Source organism: Tasmannia lanceolata, unplaced genomic scaffold (assembly GCF_043159265.1).
Source record: "Tasmannia lanceolata isolate RefF3 unplaced genomic scaffold, GAP_Taslan_0.1 ptg000005l, whole genome shotgun sequence".
NCBI lineage: Eukaryota > Viridiplantae > Streptophyta > Magnoliopsida > Canellales > Winteraceae > Tasmannia > Tasmannia lanceolata.
In genome coordinates this window covers 9,731,477-9,753,023 of record NW_027518682.1, presented here as the reverse complement: position 1 = coordinate 9,753,023, position 21,547 = coordinate 9,731,477, and the positions used below count along the sequence as shown (strand labels likewise).

Genomic DNA, 21,547 nt, shown 5'->3' with positions numbered 1-21,547 from the left:
GGGATTCTTTAAGTCCTCTCGAGGACTTAGTCAGGGAGATCCATTATCCCCTTTCTTATTTGTCATAGTTGAGGAAATCCTTAGTAGGTTATTGGAGATGAGGAGTGGTCTTGATCTTTTTAGAGGTTTTAGGATCGGTTTGGATGAGGTGGAGGTCTCCCATTTGCAATTTGCTGATGATACTTTATTGTTTTGTGAGCCGGAGTCTGGTCAAGTGCGGAACTTAAAAGCCATTCCGAGATGTTATGGGCTCATTTCGGGTCAAAAATCTAATTTCCACAAGTCTAAAATATTTGCCTTGAATATTTCTGAGGAGAGGGCCCAGGAGATAGCTTTGATCCTGGGGTGTCAGTTGGATTCGCTCCCTTACTCGTATTTGGGTCTTCCGTTGGGGGTGAGCAGACCGAATAAAGAATTGTGGGATCCTATAGTTGAGAGGATTGAGAGAAGATTAGGCTCATGGAAAAGGAATCTAGTATCTCGTGGTGGTAGGCTTGTGTTGGTGAAGGATGTATTGTCCAACATACCTATTTACTTCATGTTTTTATTTAAATGCCCTGTGAGTGTTTCTCTGCGAATTGAATAGATTCAGTGGAGATTCTTGTGGGGTGGGAATAAGGAAAAGAAAGGGATTGCTTTGGTCAAATGGGAAGATGTTTGTGTCCCCATCAAGATGGGCGAGTTGGACATCAGGAGAGTTAAGGAATTCAACCATGTGCTTTTGGGCAAATGGTTATGGAGATTTGGGGAGGAGCATGATAGGTGGTGGGTTAAGGTCATTAGTAGCAAATAGGGTGAGATGGAAATCCATGGTCTCGTTTGCGAAAAAAGGGCTGTCGGTATGGAGAGATATCTTTAAAACGACATCTCTTTTCATGTCAAAGGTTAGATTTAGAGTCTATAGGGGTGATAGAATTTTGTTCTGGCATGATGTGTGGTGCGGGGATGTGTCCTTTAAATGTAGATTCCCGAGATTCTTTAGCATGGCTTCTAATAGGGAGGCCTTTGTTTGCGATTGCTTCGAGCGGAATGATAGTGTCATTGCGTGGAATCCGTGGTTTAGAAGATCTTTTTTTGAGTGGGAGGTGGAATTGGCCTCCAGCCTGCGGGTCCTTCTTTAGGGATGTTATATTAAGAGGAATGGAGAGGATAAAAGGCTTTGGACTGAGGAACCTTCTGGGTCTTTCTCGGTCAAATCTTCTATAAGAGTTTATTGCCCATTTCTAACCCTTCATATTCGGCAAATGTATGGAAATTTGTATTTTTGGCTGGGCTGTTTGTCGTGATAGAATACAAACTATCAATTTTCTGAGAAACCGTGGTATGTGGCTTATCGATCATTGCCCCTATGCCTGCAAGATGGGGAATCTGTGGATCATTTGTTTATGCATTGTTCTTTTACTCGGCTCATTTGGCCGTTCATTTTCATGAGATTTGGAATTTGTTGGGTTTTTCCAAAGTCTATTCCGTCGTTATTGCATCAGTGGGGAGGGGTTCCTTAGAAGGAAAAAGGGAAAACTTTGTGGAATTTTTGTTTACTCGCTACGTGGTGGTCTATTTGGAAGGAGAGGAATTCTAGGATCTTTGAGGGGAAAGCTAAGAACCCTCATTGGATTTACTTGAAAATTATCACTTTGGTTATATCCTGGGTGAGATGCCTTCCTTCTTTCCAGTTTGTATAGGCTTATGATCTTTGGAAAGGTTGGAGGGAGGTTTGTTTTAGTGTTGATCGGAGAGCTCTTGCTTCGCAAAGGTGAGAGTCGCCTCATCAAAATATGCTTAAGGTTAATTTTGATGGAGCGAGCTTCGACAATCCAGGTCCGGCTGGGGTGGGAGGGGTGTGTCATAACGAAGAGGGGGGAGTAGTATGGGCATACTATGGCTCTATAGGTGCATGTGATGCCTCCGAAGCTGAAGAGAGGGCTGCGCATTTTGGCATTTTGCATATTGATAGAAGTCTGTTGGATCAAACCATTGTTGAAGGGGATTCGTTAAATGTGATTCGTTGGCTGAAAGGTGGGGCGGCTCCTCCGTGGAGTTTTCTTTCCATTTTTTATGAGATTGGTGATATAACTTCGGGGTCTTCTATCGGATATCAACATGTCAGAAGATAGGCAAATGATAAGGCGGATGCGCTTGCCAAGCGCGGTGTATCTGGTGGTCCTATTAGGTGGTTTGACCATCTTCCTCCTTGAGGAATGGTATGCTGTTGATTGTATCTTTTGACTCTTTTGTCTTCTTGTATATATGGGAGTTCCATCTCGCTCTCCTGTTTTCCCATCTTGGTCTCCTGTTTTTTCCATCATTTATAATATTACCTTTTTAAAAAAAAATGAGACATTTCTTATCATTATGCAAACAGAGACGTCTTTCAATTATTACAAAGACAAGAATGCCCTTTGCTTGTTAAAAGTAGATATTACACGGAGGATGATCCGTGAATGCACATGCAACCCAAAAAGGCAGTGGAGCCCACATTGTTTGGGTGATCCAAACCGTTCATTCATTGAGCCATAGCTTAGGTAGGGTGTGCCCAAGAAATCTTCTTGGTAGGATGATCCTAACGGAGGTTGAATATTGAAGGCACAATATGAAAACCTCGACAAATCACAGGGTTAGGGTCGTCTTATGGAAATGATTTTCTGGGCACATCCTATCTACATATGGGCCCAAAAATGAACGGTTTGGATCACAGAAGCAATGTGGGCCCCACGGTATTTTTTGGTGTCCGTGCACACGGTCGTCCGCCATATAAAATCTTTGTTAAAAGATAAAAATACCCTTTTGTTCCAATTTTTGTTGTGGTGTCAATTATAAGCATTGTTAAAGTGCGATATACATGTAGAATGCATTTAAGGTTGTTTCCTCTTTTCATTTAGTGGGCCCTTGTAGATAGGGTGTGCCAAGAAAAACTTCTCCATATGATGATTCTAACCCTATGATCTGTGGAGGTTTTTATATTGTGCCTTCAATTTTAAACGTCCAGAAATCTGAGGGTTAGGTTCATCCCATGGAAAAGAATCCTTGGGCACACCTAGGGCCCAATGAATGAATGGTTTGCATCACACAAACAATGTGGACCCACTTCTGTTTTGGGCTGCACGTGCATGTATAATTTATTCTTTTAAAAAACAAAGGGCATTTTTGTCTTTTTAAATATGAAACACGGCTCTTTTTGCATTCCGTTAGGAAAGGTCTTCATATGACCTGATATGCAACGAATGACTATAATGCATTACCTGATTTGCAAATTAGCAAAATGGAGGACTCTATTTGGATCCACATTTATTTGGAACACCCCCCTCTAGACTCTAGTGGATAATACTAGTAGTCATAAATACCCTAGTGGCCTAGTGGGGCTGTCCCAGGTAAAAAAAGAAAGAAAAAGGGGGCGAATATATCATTTCCTCGAAAAGAATGTGCCATAGAGAATTGGCACGTGGACCCACAGTGAACTGCTGTAACCCTCCAAGTCCAAACTATTCTCACTAGATGATCCTAACCGTCCAAACTATTTTCGGTTTGCAGGCCATCACTCGTGTAATTATGATAAATCTGACCGCGACGATAACCCCTCTATAGTAATGGACGGTCCAGATCGAGACTCGAGAGTCCCACAACCTATATGTTCTGTGCTAATTATTTTCTCAGCAATTGTGTTGTGACGATTATAATCTTAATCAGAGGTTAGCTATAGCTTATAGGGCGTGCTACTACTCAGTTTTTCACCTTGTGCTTTTTTCAAACGAAAGCCTCCTGCATTTGGGAAAGAAGCAGCCAAAAAAAGGTGAAAAATCACCAATTTCTCCATCACATTGTATTCTCAATAACCTCTGTAAGTAATCTGCTGTTGAATTTTTTATTGTTTCTTTGTCAGAACCATTTGATCTTAATTTCACAATTCTGGCATTTTAAATACTAATCTTTTGCCCCTTTTAAATTGAGTGCGTGCGTTCCATCTGTTGATTGGTATCTGTATTTCCTTTTTTCCGGTTGAAGATAATGGCGATTGCCGATTAGGGTTTCGAAGTTCACTGTTTAAATTTCTAATCCAAGCTGATGACACCATTATGACATTGTCCTCTGCACCTGAGTAATTTGAATTGTTTCTGTACCTTATTTAGATAAATTTATTGATGCCATACCCTAGAAAAAAAATGGAAAAAGAAAAATAAATTGAACAAACTGTTAGGAACACATTTAGTCAGGAATGTTGCATTGTCATGGACTATGTTGGAAACAAGCATTCCCAGAGCTTCTTTATGATATCGAAGAGCTATATAAACTTGTAGCATGATGCAAAAAGATCCTGGTAAATTAATGTATTAGATACATATAAAGTGAGGCAAATAGGTGAATTACGATTCGTTTTAGGTCTTGTATGATCCCAATTTCCAATATGTGTCTCATGGCAAGTTCCTCATGGACTTTCTAAACACGTCGGAGAATTGTCATTGCAGATGAGTTTTGAATTCTCAATCTGCAGTATGTATCAGATTTCTATATGGTCATGATACTGTTAAAACCTTAAAAAGACTTCATTTTTATTCTTAAATGTGTTAATGGGTCAATTGGAACTAGAGAGATGGGGGAAACATAGTGGCATTGATGAAATTTTGAGCAATTACTCGTTTTGAAGGGATTAGAATAACAATCCAAATAGGATCTGCAGATGCTATTTCATCTTAGTTCTGTAGAAGATCACTTTTTTTTTGGTCCTTTCTGGCTCCTCGAGAGTTTTAAAGGGTTCAGGTTGCTGATTGATTAAATACTTGGGAGTCAGGGAGTCCTTTTTTGAGGATGTTTGCAATTATTAGCACAATTGTCAAAGAAACTCAAGTAGAAGCTATATAAGAAATGATGGAGCTTAGAGGGGATATCACCTCTAGAGAATTCAAAATCAGTTGTATAAGCAGAAGCTACATAATATGTCAATCCCTTGTTTTTATGCCTTGTGGAACTTGAAGTATTTAGAGGAGAAGAGAGATAAGGCATCATTTTTCACCCTTTTATCCCTGCATTTTGGCAGAGCATGTAAGGCATAAGATGAAAACATTCCTTTCTATTGTTGCACCTGGTTTTATTTTTGGGTTCCATAAGATGAAAGTCCCACAATGCCCATTATTGCCTCGAATAGCCATAACTGGACAACAATCTTCATTTGGCAAACTTATGGTGGAAGGTGATTCTAGGAACGTGATCATGTGGGCATTGAAGCTATTGCCAAGGCCTGTTGAGACTTACTCAATTTATCGTGGAGGTACTTGACATTTGTAGGGTCATTAATCCTACATTTAAGCATGTGCCAAGGTTGTCAATGATGTGGTGGGTGAATTGGCATGGCAGATGTGGACAAAATTGAGCTGTTAGTTGGATACATTTCCATTATAATGTTGGTGTATTCGATATAAGTGTGGTGTCGCTTTGTATATCTTTCGAGGCAGGTTGTCCTTAGCTCCTTGTACCGTTACATTTGTAATGATTGAATAGTTTTTTTTATCATTCATCGAAAAGTCTTTGTCTGCCCTGTTGGTTGGTACCTTAGTTATAAATTCTGTTCCGATCACCGTTCTGTTTTGGCTACCGGAACAGAACGTTCTGGTGTTTCGGCCGTTTCGTTCGGCGTTCCGGTCGAAAAAAATAGTTAAAAATATGAAACAAATTCAAAAAAATAGAAATTGTAAGAAATATATAAAAAAAAAGTTAAATGAACTAAAACACATATTTATTACTTAAAAACCAAAGTTTAATACAACTAAGACATAAAAAAGTAAAACATAGAAGAACAAAAGCTAAATACATAGTGCCAGCCACATCTCATATCATCTTTAAATCTAAATCAAAATGGTGGTGAATCTGATTGAGGATCATCATACTCAACCGACTGGTAGCTCTCATCATCGCCGTCACCACCACCTCTTGGAGGAGTGTCCTCAAGGTTTGCGTCCTCGTCCTCGTCGTCGGCCGCATCAACTTTAGAAGGCGCTTCAATATTTTCCCATACAATGTCGTCTGGTGTCAGAATGACATCTTCATCTTCCACAACCCAATCCATCATAACATCTAGGTGATTTATACTCAGTGGGTCGCTAGTGGTAGAAGATCTTTTATTTAAGTCCCTGAAAAGAATGTCCAACATAAATTAGGAAGTAATACTTAAAATTTAAAGGCACGTGGTGAAATATGAGAAAATTAATTCCAATTCAATTAAGTAGCATATCTTTCTCGGAACTTAAGGTTGTAATGGACAAATACCAAGTCATTCAACCTTGGTGCTCCAACCTGTTTCTTTTTGCCGAGTGGATGTGCTCGAAAGTGCTCCAGTTCCTTTCACATCCAGTAGCACTACAGGTTTGACTGAGAATTCTGACGGCGAAACTCTGTAATTCCGGGACGTCATTTTTAAACTGATTCCACCATGCAACTGTAAAGTAAACAATAATAGTTAAGCATTTACTTGTGGAAATTTTAAATAAAATATACTTAATTAAATGAACAAACCAATATACCTAGTCCCAATCTGCCTCGGTTGCGGATTGCCATCTTCATTGCAAACATGCCCGTGGACTCTCGATAGTTCTCAATCTGACTGGTGATGGTGTCTTGTGTAACTTCATCAGGTACTAGTCGATTAATACATTCAATCAAACCTCGGATGACTTTATGATGCTTGGAGAAAGTAGGACTGAAAAAGAGAGCATGATTAAGAAAGTATCCCGCTGTATGGAAAGGACTGTCAAGCTGTTTGTCCCATCTTTGATCAATAATCCTCTAGATGGGAGCATAATCTGACTTCTTGTTCTCTAGCCTAGCTTTGATATTTTCTTTGGCTCTATCCATGGCCTCATATATGTAACCCATTGCTGGTTTGTCTTGCCGGTCTACCAAACGCAGCACCCTCACCAATGGCTTGCTGATGTTTAGAATAAGCTTGCAGCTGTCCCAAAATTGTTTATCCAACACTGTACTCACGATCTTTTCACTCAATCCATGTCGAATATTGTGGACCCTGATCTGAGAGGACAAGTGCCGAGGGACGCGAGATCCCCCTGCAATCCTCAAAGATCTCCACATGTGAAGGAAAGCTCTACCAAGGAACTCTCGAAATAGGTGCCACTCTCACAGCATAGCATGAGTGGCGATACAAAATGAATGAGATACATCATGATCCGGAGCCAGGGCTCGAAACCAAGATGTATCTAAAATAAACTCAGAGTCGCCATCCATGCAACCAAAAATAAATGCTCTGTCTGCAACGGATAACCAGAGATATAAAAGGTCCGTGCCTGATTACGAATGGAGAAGGTCCGAAGAGCACCTCAAATTCGTCCGAGTGCAAGCACTTGGTCTCTTATGCCATTTATATTAACTCCAAAGAATTTTGGGCAAAATCATGTGAAATGGGAACGAAATATTCCCGAGAAGACGTCTAACTAATCATGCATGACTCGGGGATGAAATAATAAGCAAACACAACATAAATGAAAGAAGTGTTACTTAAGCATTGCTAGGTTATAAGTGTCATCCCTAATGTGTGTCTAAGTTCTGATGTGCAAACACATGCATGCTACAGCTATAGGTATAAGGTCTGCACAGGAAAGTAAGAAAATACAACAAAACATGCAATATAATTTGATACCACACATGACACAACACAACAAATCCTAAACTCTAAACGATTTAGCCTGAGTCCTTGGATGGTCTGATGTTCATCCAAAGAAGCCTACGTATCCCCGCCTCCACGAGAATCAGAACAACGTAGTTCTTCGCGCCAATTCTAAGCTATGATGCCTAAGACACCTAGACCTCTATCCTAGGCTCGATCTAAAAGACCGGACTAGTTATTAAAGCTTCTTGAGCGATTATTTAAATTCCAATGAATTGCGGATTTTAGGACACCCTATATGCCCTAACTAAATGCAGGTTAGCCATAAGCTAATGCATGTGGTTCCTACAACCTATGTGTAACTAGGCTGTGTTTCCTAAGAAAAATAAAGGGTGGACTAACACATTCTATTCTAGTCATCAGTCGGCGATGTGGATCGCCAACTGACCGGACGGAGGCGCTCCTATAACTCTAGGACAAACCCCTAACTCTAAAACAAGCACAAATAAGCACACAACAAATCAAAGACCAAACCCTAACTCTAAAACTCTCTATCTAGGACAAAGTCCTAACTCTAGAGAAAGATCTTTTTGAAAACAAGGTTTTAAAGTTGTTTATTTAATTTTTGAAAGATTTATAAAGTCTATTTACAAAGTTTGGCTGGACTTAGGATAATTATCTCAAGCTGCACTACGTACCTTGTGAAAGAGGATCAAGCCAACGTAGTTCGGAATCGAACTCTCCTAAGTAAAACCTAACATTCCAAATGATTTAAGAGTTTTAATGTTTTTCAAGTGTTTTTGATATTTTTAAAGTTTTCAAATATTTTTTAGTATCAAATTTCTAATGTTTTTGGATTTTAAAATTCTTCAATGTTTTAGGACATTTAAATGCTTTCACTCTTAAAGGGAACACGCAAGTAACACCACAAACTAGGGCAAAGCCCTAAATCTAAAGGAAAAATCCTGAATAAGCAACTAGCGTCTCAAAGAGACAACCCACAACAAATAAACTAGTGCCCCAAGAACAGAGAAAACGATCTAAGATCTCAAGCCAGCAAGGCTCTAATAACAAAGAAGAAGACAACGACTCTAAAGGACTAACTCCTAAGCTATAGGACAAACTAATAGTCTATGAAATAGACTCCTGAACAATCAATACTAAAAAAAAAGGACGCAAGTAAGTCAAAGCACATCTAACACTCTATGAAGGGGTGTAAATGAGACTAGGCCTCCTCTGGGCTAACCCTCTGATAAGACCAAGGTGGTCTCCTAAAAAGAAAACTCTTCTCATGAGACAGAGCATGTCTCCTAAAAAGGAAAACATCCTAATGAGACAAAGTGTGTCTCCTAAAATGAGACTCATGGAATTTGAAAGGTCTAGACATGATTTGGACTTGATTCTAAAAGTTTAGATATCTAGGTTGACATGTAGCACGGGTTCCATTCATTTAACATAATATATATATATATATATATATATATATATATATATATATATATATATATATATTGAAAGCACTCTACACAACATGCAATTTTCACAAGTAAGGCTCTAAAATACAATGTAAATCATAAAAATTGATCAATGTATGATTTGTAACTTGCTAGCATGCTCATCATATCCCAATACCAGCATTAGAATCAATATAGGCTCAAAACAATCTAAAAAAATATAAGAAAGATGAAATTTCCACCCAACATGTAATTTTCACCAAAAAGGGTAAAACAAATGCCAAATAATTCATGAAAATGATTCAATATATGACTTAAAACTTGCTACCAAGCTCAAAACATCCAAAACAATCATTAAAATTGAATAGAGCTCAAGTTGTCGATGATTTTCAACAAATGACAGTTATGACATATATTGAGAAAAATACAACTTTTCACTGACTTTTGGACCCCTCAAACATCAAAACTATCAAAACCTCTACTAATCAAAATTGTAGATCTCAGCATAAGGGACATTCTCTCAGTTGACCACTTCGTTTGGATCTGGCCAAAAGTGGTCGGAAAATGGCCTCTTCCGATCCATCGCCATTAAAAGACATAATAGTGTTTTAACTGAAAGTTTGGGCTCAGTTTTGACACTCAAAACATCGCTTCTGAAAACATTCACTCAAGGACAAAGTATTAGAAAATCTTGTGAAGAACATTTTTTTTTTCTACGGCTTTGTAGACACCCCATTTTGACCGAACCCTAAACCGTTGTTTTTGTTAAAAAAATCCTTTAAATAGTTGAATTTGATGTCCCAAAATCAATACTAGCATAGATCAAGGTCCCATTTAGGTTCCTCTATAATTTCAGAAAAATCCGTCGCGGTTTGCATAGCAAACGAGAATGGTAGGTAATGTTGTATAATTTTAGTGTCGCTTAAGGGGTGTGCATTATCCTGACCAGAGGGTGACCTGGTGGGAGTAAAATGTGGGTAATTTGCTGCAGGACGGTGTCCCTGGGTGACCAGGGAGGCACGAATTTATTTTTTATTTTTTTTATTTAAAGCAATTTTCTGCATATCACCCGGGGCTATACAAAATAAGCTAGAATGAGGCAAAGGGGGTTGTCTAAGGTACATAATGGGGTGAAAAAATTATGACAAATTTCTATAAATAAGAGGCTTGGGCCTCATTTTCCCGAGGAAGAAAAGTTCATCAAGAAAGCCCTAGCAGAGTGTTTTTAGAGAGGATTTTCCCCAATTTCGAAACCCCAATCTATTCTTCTTCTCCGGCAGATCTCCGATTGAATTCTGGTCGTTTGTCATGAGATCTGATGGTTTTGTTTTAGTATCTGTCATCATCTTCTTCTTTTCTACTACATCAAGCTTTGTTTTCTAGATTAGAAACCCTAACCCTAGATCTCATCTTCTCCGGTTTCTTTTGGCGGATTTTGGTTAAATCCTGGCAAATCTTTCTCTGTTGCAAACTTTTCTTCTTTCTCCTCTAATTAGTTTTGTGTCCTTTAGATCTTAATTCCTTCAGATCTAAATCTCTAAATCTTAGGTTATCTCATCCAAACCTTATATCTAAGGCGTAAAACTCTTGATCTATTCATATACGTTATAGATCTAATTGTTACTGATTCAGATCTCCTTGTTAGTAAGGTTTGGGCGTTCCACTTGATTTTGAACAAGAGAACACCATTTGCAAGCAGATATTGGCATAATATCTTTACAGAAGAAGGAAAAATGTTTGGATATTCACAAAGGCAAAGAAAATTCAGGTATGATGTTCATCTGTTCATATATTTTATGGATACTTTTAAGGTATTTGGTTTATAAACTTGATTAAGGTATAATCCTGTTGATTTTGTTACGATTTTGGCTTAATTGATTGATGATCACATTGAAATATGGAAAGATGAAATTTTGTGATGACCTGTAGTTTTCTTTTATGAGAAATCTGCATAAGTACATGAGTTATTTTACTTGAGTTTCTCAGTCTGTGATTCTTTGATCGATTTGATGAAATGAGGATCTTTCTAGAATAGTTCTCTACAATTTCTAAACATAAGAATTTGTAAATTTATTTACACGGTTTGATTTTGTTGTGTATTGATGATTTCAAAAAGAAAGGTCATATTGAATTTACTGTGAATTGAATGGTTAGGATCATCTTATAAACAATGTTTACAAGGCCTACATCAAAGCAAAATAAATGAATGAATGAGCCTGGATTGCTATGTAATATAGTCTTGTTTTGTTTGAATGATCAAATATTTTAGACTTGCTATGTCCTTTTCATATGTCCAGGCCTTTTCACTTATGATATGAGCACTTCATTTTAAAAAAAAAATGTTTGATTATGTCATTTTCCTTTTTATTTTATACACGTGAGGAAGAATTGGTCTGTAAAGTTATTTACATGTGTTGAATGTTGCAAGATCAAAATTGTAGTGAACTGTTGTTAATTTTTTATTTTTTTTTAATCTTCTTGGAATAGTGACAGTAGTTACTTATACGTTAAAATGCTTACGCTTAGAATCCCTTTATATATGTAAAAGAAGATGATAGGGGTGGACATCTGCCCTTTTTTCAATTATGGCTTACATGGAGTCACTTTGGATTTCATATGCTATCTAAAGAGGAAGAATAAATTATACAGATTATTTGGTTTATGAAAAAAAAAAAAACTGGACAGTATGTGTTGAATGATTATTAAACTTGGAGATGTGATTCGTGTTTTGACAATATTGTGATCCTTGTTATTCAAAGGAATATAAAGCAGTTTTTTTTATAATACCCATGTTAATCACTGTCCTTATAAAATGCTTGTTTAGATCACTTTGTATGCACGATGAGAGTAATTCCCTTAAACTAGCACGACCATGGAATTTTCTGCAAAATTATCATGCATCACAGTGGATCTCCTTTGGCCACTAATTGATAGCCCATGGTTAGCTCCCGGCTTTAGACACATTTTGAGCTCATTATTTCAACCACTGCTGCCCCTGTTTCAACACAGATTTATACAGATTCAGCCCCACTGATGCCCCTGTTTTCAACACAGATTTGTACAGATTCAGCCCCACTGCTGCCCCTGTTTCAACACAGATTTATACACTTCAACCCTTGTTTAAGCACAGTTTTCACTCACAAATCTGTCCATGTTTTGGCACGAATTCTGCACACAAATTTTGTCACAGTTCAGACCCGTTTTAGCACAAATTCTGTCCACAGTTCAGACCTGTTTTTAGCACGAATTCTGTTCACAAATCTGTACCTGTTTTGGCACAAAATATGCACACCAATTCTGTCCACAGTTCAGACTTGTTTTGGCACAATATGAACCCATGGTTCAGCCACTATTAGCACATATCTTTCCCGTAGTTTAGCTCCGTTTTTATGCACATGTTTAAGCACATTTCAGCCCCTGTTTGAGGCGTAATTTTGTCCATCATTTAGCACTTGTTTTTAGCACATAACAACCTTACATATGCTCATTTCCATCATGTTTGCTGAGTTGAAATATATGCACAATTGTAGGTAAATTTTTCATAATGAGCTTGGGAACTTATGAGTCATTCTTCTGAACATATTGAATTGATTTGGAAAATGAGGTTTTAATAAATATGATTTCAGCCCTTGTCCTGTTTCAGCCGCTGTTTTGGATATGGTATTGGAGGGGGTCTAGGCATTGGTCTTGAGGTTAATGGTTATGTTGCGCAGGCGTTTTTCTTATATAAAAAAAAAATGTGACAAGAGGTGATTAGAATCATGTTGTGTCATGAATATTTGGTTTTAAGGGAGGAGCAAATAAGTTTTTTTTTTAGTCTTAAGGTTGATGATTCCTCGGATCATGTGGTTGATTTAAATGGGTTGAAGAGAGATATGATATTGTGAACATTGATAAACATTTTTTTTTTGTCAACTTGTCTCTCATGTAGCTAACTCTTCTATTTATATTTCCATTAAAAAAATGATTTTATATATAACATGTTGTCGCCAAAATGCTTTTTAATCAGAGGATATTCCTTTGAATTGTTGTTGTTCCTGCATGTCATGCCTTTTGCCAGTCTTAGCACTTACGTATTTTTTTTCTCGGAGAAGGTTGAGTTCTCTCTGTTATGTGCTCATTTAGCTGCTAGGTCACTCTCTTCATGCCTGATTTATTATATAGTAATTTTTTTATTTTTTTTATTTTTCCTTCTTTGGTTTATGACAATGCCTTGGGTGCCAAAATCTGCCTTGACATGATTCTGTTAGTCATTGGGTGTGTTAGAAAGTCTCAATCAGTATCTGGTTAAGGGTATCTCATATGTATATCCATTTATTTTTATAAAAACTACTGTCCTACTGTAATTTGGAACGTTAGACTGCAAAAAGCTACATTCTTGGGTAAAGATAATTATTGATTGCTAAAAAGCAAATATTTAATATACTAATACTAAACATATAAAGACAAGAACACACCTATCTTTATAGCGTGAAGCACAACCAGTTCCTTTATCCTTCTTGTTGTAATTTGTTGGTGGCCCTGGTGTAAAATTTTAATGAAATAATGACAAGTTTGAGTACTTGAGTTGAAAAGAATGATGTTGACACAGGACTGGTTAGCCGTTGTCCATCCGTCAGTTTCAATTCACAATTATCTAGATGAAGTTTTTTTTTAGCTACCTGGAATAGTTTGTGGCTGCAGCTTGTGGGTGGTCATTTCTGGGTTGAATTGAAACACTTTCAAGCTATGATACCTCGATACGACACCGAATGGCTTGAGGATGGCTTTTGCAGTTAATATTGGACATCAAACAAAAATACGGTATGGATACACTGCCTATTTTGGAGTACCTATGCATCCTAGTTTTTTACTGAATTAGTGAAGAAGTTTCAGAGGATCCTGAATGGTGATGCCCATTTAATCTAGTTCATTTATGCTACTAGACACTAGTTGTTTCTTTTTGGATATGATAACTAACGAGGAAAGACTGCAGATAAGAGAAACAGTTGCATGCTGTCTCGTTTACGTGCCTTAGGCGGATACTAATTGATTAAGGTCAACTCAGTTCCCCTTTTCCTGCTCTTAACCATAAGAAAACGCATCTTGCTTGGGGACCTTAAACATAGTAGTAGGTTCATTATATAGTGATCCAGTTCATTTTCATTTTTTTTAGTCCTTCCACCAAGAATATCTCATTCACATTGTTTGGATGAAAGACAAGAAGGCTTTAATGCAAATGTTAAAACATGGCAGTGATAATACTAGCAGATCTTTATGGCTAGTTCGCAGGAAGGACTGTGAAGGTTTTCTTGATTAAATGTATATAATGGATTGATAGTCAAACTTTATCTTGATTCCATTTTATACTTTAGTTAGGGGACTTAAGAGATGTTAATGTTTCGTTTTGAAAGCTTAAGTCACCAAATTATATTTTAAAAAAAATTTTATAAGAAAAATTATCACAGTAATTTTCCCTATATATTCTTCCTACTTAAAGAACCAGGGCAGCATTAATGCTCTATGAGCATATAAAATACTTGTTTAGGTCTCAATTTTGTTTGTGATATATTGTTCCTCAAACTGATTTCAGTTACAAAGAAGTTTAAGAATATTGAATTGAATTTATTTAGTTAATTTAGCAATGGCAATTGAATAAAATTTGTTTGGGTTCATGTTTCCCAATAGCATATTAGTATGTTCATTAAGTAAGTTTGCCTTCAAATCCTAATACTGTATTGAAACGTATTTTAGTTTATATTTTTTTGTAAATAGTACATTAATAGTTTTTGATATGAAATTTCCATTGTATTTCTTCAGTAAAAGGTCATAGTATGATGTATAGTTTGATTAGCCTGATTACTTGATGTGATTTGAAATTATCAATAACATGAATTTTGTTGAGTTTTCTTTTGATCACATTATTGTAGTTTTAATTGTTATTCATATATTTCACAATCATGGTTGGTCATAAATGTGAAAGGTTGGGTTGGTGTACAGGGTTGATTGTTTATACAGGTTCCATTTTTAGTTATGATTTTGGTCTTTAAGCTTTTTAAATGGACGTCTATACAAGTACAAGATATGAGATTGATCCTTTAGTATTACTTCCTTTATGACTTTTGGCTGCATAATATCCCAACCATGGTATAATAAGGTCTATCTTTTGAAATAGACCTGCAAAAGCCTTTAATTTCAGTTTAAGTATTAGAGTAAAATTTTCTTACCTAAATAACGCTATTATAATTTGAGTCTTCGTTGGTACATGCTTAAGAATATTGTTAACTGTTTAAATTGATCATAATATATATATATATATATATATATATATATATATATATATATATATATATATATATATATATATATATATATATGAGGAAAGTGAAGCTACACCGCCGGCTTAAAATACAATGGCCCACATTGTTTTGGTGATCCAAAGAATTCATTTGATTGGCCCTCTCACATAGATAGGGTGTCCGCCAAAAATCAGCTCCATAGGATCATCCCAACCCTACGATTAGTGGAGGCAAAAATGAACGTGTAAAAACCTTCACAAATTTGTCCATTTTTTCCTCCACAGTTTGAAGGGTTGGGATGATCCTATGAAGCTGATTTTTGGTGGACACCCTATCTATGTGAGGGCCAATCAAATGAATGGTTTGGATCACCAAAACAATGTGGGCCCATTGTATTTTAAGCCGGCGGTGTAGCTAAGTTAGCTACACCGGCGGTGTAGCTTCACTTTCCTCTATATATATATATATATATATATATATATATATATATATATATACATACATTACTTCTTGTGCTATAAGTAAATCTCTGAGTAATTTTGTTTTAGATGATGGACATTTCAATCATTAAGTTTCAAGTAATAGGTCTGATATGACTTACATGTTGTTTCATCATTAGACCTATTATTTTCAGGGTGAAAGAAAAGCTTTTATAATAGTATTTTGCAAATGAGTAGTTTTCCCCTCTTTCATTTAGTAGGCTAGCCTAGCCTTTTAAGTGCGTTTAGGCGATGAAGGCGCTAGCCCAAGCCCATCCTTAGGGGACTTACTCAGTCCAAGTAGTGCTCCCCTCTTTATTTAGTAGACTAACACAGTCTTTTAGACACTTCTTAAATAGTAGAGCCGTCATTAGGAGACACACTATGTCTCATTAGGTGGTTCTCATTTGGAGATAATCCTCGTTTTAATTTTACCCTTAGGGAGTGTTCCTTGGTTTAATAGAGAGATACCCATAGGAGGCATACAGTGTCTCATTTAAAGAACCTCCCATACCTGTACCTCAATTTGTAACCCTTCTTTAGTTTTGTCTTGGTTTAGAGGTTTATCCTTAGAGATTAGCTTAGTCTTTTTCGGGTTTGACTTGTTAGGAACCTTATCATTTCTCTTTTACTTTAGATTTCAGTTACTTGTTTATGGTTTAGTTCAAGTGTCTTTGACACTGGCTTGCTTGTTCGGGGTTTCCCCGTAGCTTTAGGGTTTTGCCCTAGTTTGTTGCTTTGTGTGTTCCCTTAGGTCTTTGACCAAAAGGGTGAAATCAGAAATTAAAAATCTAAAAACATCGAAAATTCGAAATCCAAAAACATTTGAAATATCTTAAAATTAAAAAAACATATAAAAACTTAAAAAAATACCAAAAGCTTTTAAATCATTTGGAGTGTTAAGCTTTTTTTTTTTAGTGGTAATTAGGAGAGTTCGCATTCCGAACTACATTGGCTTGATCCTCTTTTACGAGGTACGTAGTGTAGCTTGAGATCCACATCCACATCCCAAGTCAAACCAAACCTTTAAAAATAAACATTTCAAAATTTCCAAAATTACAAAAATTCTTCAAAACCTTTTAAAAAGATCTTCCCCTAGAGTTAGGAGTTTGTCCTAGTTATTTTGGGTGTTTTAGAGTTAGGGGGCTGTCTTGATTTGTTTGATATGGTGTGTCCTGTCGTGTGAGTGTCCCTAGAGTTAGGAGGCCTCGAGTTGATCGGTTAGACATTTAGTCGAACCGGTGGCTAGACTAGGAAGCATATAGTTAGCCCATGGTTTTCATTAGGTTGCACAGCCTAGATACACATAGGATGTAAGGCCCACCTGCATTAGCTTAAGGCTAACCAACTTGCATTAGTTAGGGCATATAGAATCCTAAAACTTACAATTCACATGAACTTAAGCAATTGTGTAAAAAGCTTTAAAAATCAGTCGAGTATAGTGAATCGAGTTTATGATGGCGGTTCTAGACGGTTAGGCATCGTAGTTTAGAATAGGTCATCGAACTACGTTGACTCCGATACTTCCCGAGCCCGGGATACGTAGAGCAGCTGGGATGGACGGTCATCTTGGTCCGAGTCAAGTCGCATTAGAGTTAGGATTTGTCTTGTCCTGTCATATATAGGATTGATTTGTGTTTTATATTTTGATGTGTTTTCTTACTTCCTTGTATTGATACTATACCTTTAGCTGTAGCTTGCATGTATATGTCCACCAGAACTTAGACACCCATTAGGTATGTCACTCATAACCTAGCTTTGCTTAGGTGACACATTTTTCGTTTCATTTTGTATGCTTATTTCTTTATCCTCAGGAAATGCATGCTTAGGTAGACGATTCCTGAGAATTGTTCCTATTTCATATGATTTTCGCCCGAAACTCTTTGAGGTTAATAATAAATGGCATAAGAGACCAAGTGCTTGCACTCGGATGAATCGGGGATGCTCTTCAGACCTTCTCCATTCGTAATCAGGCACGGACCCATACATATCTCTGGTTATCCATGGTATACGAAGCATATTTTGTTTGAGGATCCATGGCCGTATACCATGGATGGCGACTCCGAGTTTGTTTAGGTACGTTTCGAATCTGGACTTGTTCCCGAATCGAGAGGTATCTCTTTTATATCGCCACTCGTGCTATGCTATGAGGGTGGGAACCGTTTTGAGAGTTCTTTGGTAGAGTTCTCCTTTCACGTGGATGATCCAAGAGGCCGCTGGGGGCTCGTCCTCCACCTCTCTCTCTCGGATCGAGGTCTACAGGCTTTAGACGAAACAGACCTGAAATAGCCTAAAAATGGTCGACAAGCTGCTGTTGCAGAAATGATAGTTTTTTTCAGAAAAAATGAAGCTTGTAAGTAGTTTTTGACATATTAAAAAGCATTTATGGAAAAATTTGCTCAAGAAGACAGTTTTGGAAAATATTATAACGAACACTTTTCAAGTTGACAGTTTCGAATAATTCTGGCCAAAAGCAGCCCAAAAGTTACTCGACACGATCATTTCTAAAAAAACTAACAAAAACAGCATTATGGACTGAAAACTTTAAACGGGCACAACTCTCTCGTCTTTTGGCCAAAATTACAAAAATTCTTCAAAACCTTTTAAAAAGATCTTCCCCTAGAGTTAGGAGTTTGTCCTAGTTATTTTGGGTGTTTTAGAGTTAGGGGGCTGTCTTGATTTGTTTGATATGGTGTGTCCTGTCGTGTGAGTGTCCCTAGAGTTAGGAGGCCTCGAGTTGATCGGTTAGACATTTAGTCGAACCGGTGGCTAGACTAGGAAGCATATAGTTAGCCCATGGTTTTCATTAGGTTGCACAGCCTAGATACACATAGGATGTAAGGCCCACCTGCATTAGCTTAAGGCTAACCAACTTGCATTAGTTAGGGCATATAGAATCCTAAAACTTACAATTCACATGAACTTAAGCAATTGTGTAAAAAGCTTTAAAAATCAGTCGAGTATAGTGGATCGAGTTTATGATGGCGGTTCTAGACGGTTAGGCATCGTAGTTTAGAATAGGTCATCGAACTACGTTGACTCCGATTCTTCCCGAGCCCGGGATACGTAGAGCAGCTGGGATGGACGGCCATCTTGGTTCGAGTCAAGTCGCATTAGAGTTAGGATTTGTCTTGTCCTGTCATATATAGGATTGATTTGTGTTTTATATTTTGATGTTTTTTCTTACTTCCTTGTATTGATACTATACCTTTAGCTGTAGCTTGCATGTGTATGTCCACCAGAACTTAGACACCCATTAGGTATGTCACTCATAACCTAGCTTTGCTTAGGTGACACATTTTTCGTTTCATTTTGTATGCTTATTTCTTTATCCTCAGGAAATGCATGCTTAGGTAGACGATTCCTGAGAATTGTTCCTATTTCATATGATTTTCGCCCGAAACTCTTTGAGGTTAATAATAAATGGCATAAGAGACCAAGTGCTTGCACTCGGATGAATCGGGGGTGCTCTTCAGACCTTCTCCATTCGTAATCAGGCACGGACCCATACATATCTCTGGTTATCCATGGTATACGAAGCATATTTTGTTTGAGGATCCATGGCCGTATACCATGGATGGCGACTCCGAGTTTGTTTAGGTACGTTTCGAATCTGGACTTGTTCCCGAATCGAGAGGTATCTCTTTCATATCGCCACTCGTGCTATGCTATGAGGGTGGCAACCGTTTTGAGAGTTCTTTGGTAGAGCTCTCCTTTCACGTGGATGATCCAAGAGGCCGCTGGGGGCTCGTCCTCCACCTCTCTCTCTCGGATCGAGGTCTACAGGCTTTAGACGAAACAGACCTGAAATAGCCTAAAAATGGCCGACAAGCTGCTGTTGCAGAAATGACAGTTTTTTTTCAGAAAAAATGAAGCTTGTAAGTAGTTTTTGACATATTAAAAAGCATTTATGGAAAAATTTGCTCAAAAAGACAGTTTTGGAAAATATTATAACGAACACTTTTCAAGTTGACAGTTTCGAATAATTCTGGCCAAAAGCAGCCCAAAAGTTACTCGACACGATAATTTCTAAAAAAACTAACAAAAACAGCATTATGGACTGAAAACTTTAAACGGGCACAACTCTCTCGTCTTTTGGCCAAAATTACAAAAATTCTTCAAAACCTTTTAAAAAGATCTTCCCCTAGAGTTAGGAGTTTGTCCTAGTTATTTTGGGTGTTTTAGAGTTAGGGGGCTGTCTTGATTTGTTTGATATGGTGTGTCCTGTCGTGTGAGTGTCCCTAGAGTTAGGAGGCCTCGAGTTGATCGGTTAGACATTTAGTCGAACCGGTGGCTAGACTAGGAAGCATATAGTTAGCCCATGGTTTTCATTAGGTTGCACAGCCTAGATACACATAGGATGTAAGGCCCACCTGCATTAGCTTAAGGCTAACCAACTTGCATTAGTTAGGGCATATAGAATCCTAAAACTTACAATTCACATGAACTTAAGCAATTGTGTAAAAAGCTTTAAAAATCAGTCGAGTATAGTGGATCGAGTTTATGATGGTGGTTCTAGAGGGTTAGGCATCGTAGTTTAGAATAGGTCATCGAACTACGTTGACTCCGATTCTTCCCGAGCCCGGGATACGTAGAGCAGCTGGGATGGACGGTCATCTTGGTCCGAGTCAAGTCGCATTAGAGTTAGGATTTGTCTTGTCCTGTCATATATAGGATTGATTTGTGTTTTATATTTTGATGTGTTTTCTTACTTCCTTGTATTGATACTATACCTTTAGCTGTAGCTTGCATGTGTATGTCCACCAGAACTTAGACACCCATTAGGTATGTCACTCATAACCTAGCTTTGCTTAGGTGACACATTTTTCGTTTCATTTTGTATGCTTATTTCTTTATCCTCAGGAAATGCATGCTTAGGTAGACGATTCCTGAGAATTGTTCCTATTTTATATGATTTTCGCCCGAAACTCTTTGAGGTTAATAATAAATGGCATAAGAGACCAAGTGCTTGCACTCGGATGAATCGGGGGTGCTCTTCAGACCTTCTCCATTCGTAATCAGGCACGGACCCATACATATCTCTGGTTATCCATGGTATACGAAGCATATTTTGTTTGAGGATCCATGGCCGTATACCATGGATGGCGACTCCGAGTTTGTTTAGGTACGTTTCGAATCTGGACTTGTTCCCGAATCGAGAGGTATCTCTTTTATATCGCCACTCGTGCTATGCTATGAGGGTGGGAACCGTTTTGAGAGTTCTTTGGTAGAGCTCTCCTTTCACGTGGATGATCCAAGAGGCCGCTGGGGGCTCGTCCTCCACCTCTCTCTCTCGGATCGAGGTCTACAGGCTTTAGACGAAACAGACCTGAAATAGCCTAAAAATGGTCGACAAGCTGCTGTTGCAGAAATGATAGTTTTTTTCAGAAAAAATGAAGCTTGTAAGTAGTTTTTGACATATTAAAAAGCATTTATGGAAAAATTTGCTCAAGAAGACAGTTTTGGAAAATATTATAACGAACACTTTTCAAGTTGACAGTTTCGAATAATTCTGGCCAAAAGCAGCCCAAAAGTTACTCGACACGATAATTTCTAAAAAAACTAACAAAAACAGCATTATGGACTGAAAACTTTAAACGGGCACAACTCTCTCGTCTTTTGGCCAAAATTACAAAAATTCTTCAAAACCTTTTAAAAAGATCTTCCCCTAGAGTTAGGAGTTTGTCCTAGTTATTTTGGGTGTTTTAGAGTTAGGGGGCTGTCTTGATT

General features: G+C 37.6%; 1 pseudogene across 1 annotated transcript in view; it reads left to right on the top strand.

Moving 5' to 3' along the window:
- Window positions 1-3,669: 3,669 nt before the first annotated feature.
- The window catches only part of LOC143876590 (GDP-mannose transporter GONST3 pseudogene), a 59,914-nt pseudogene continuing 42,036 nt past the window's right edge, over window positions 3,670-21,547 (top strand). The window contains exon 1 of the transcript XR_013250425.1: window positions 3,670-3,835. The product of XR_013250425.1 is annotated as a GDP-mannose transporter GONST3 pseudogene (transcript). The remainder of the gene's footprint in view (window positions 3,836-21,547) is intronic.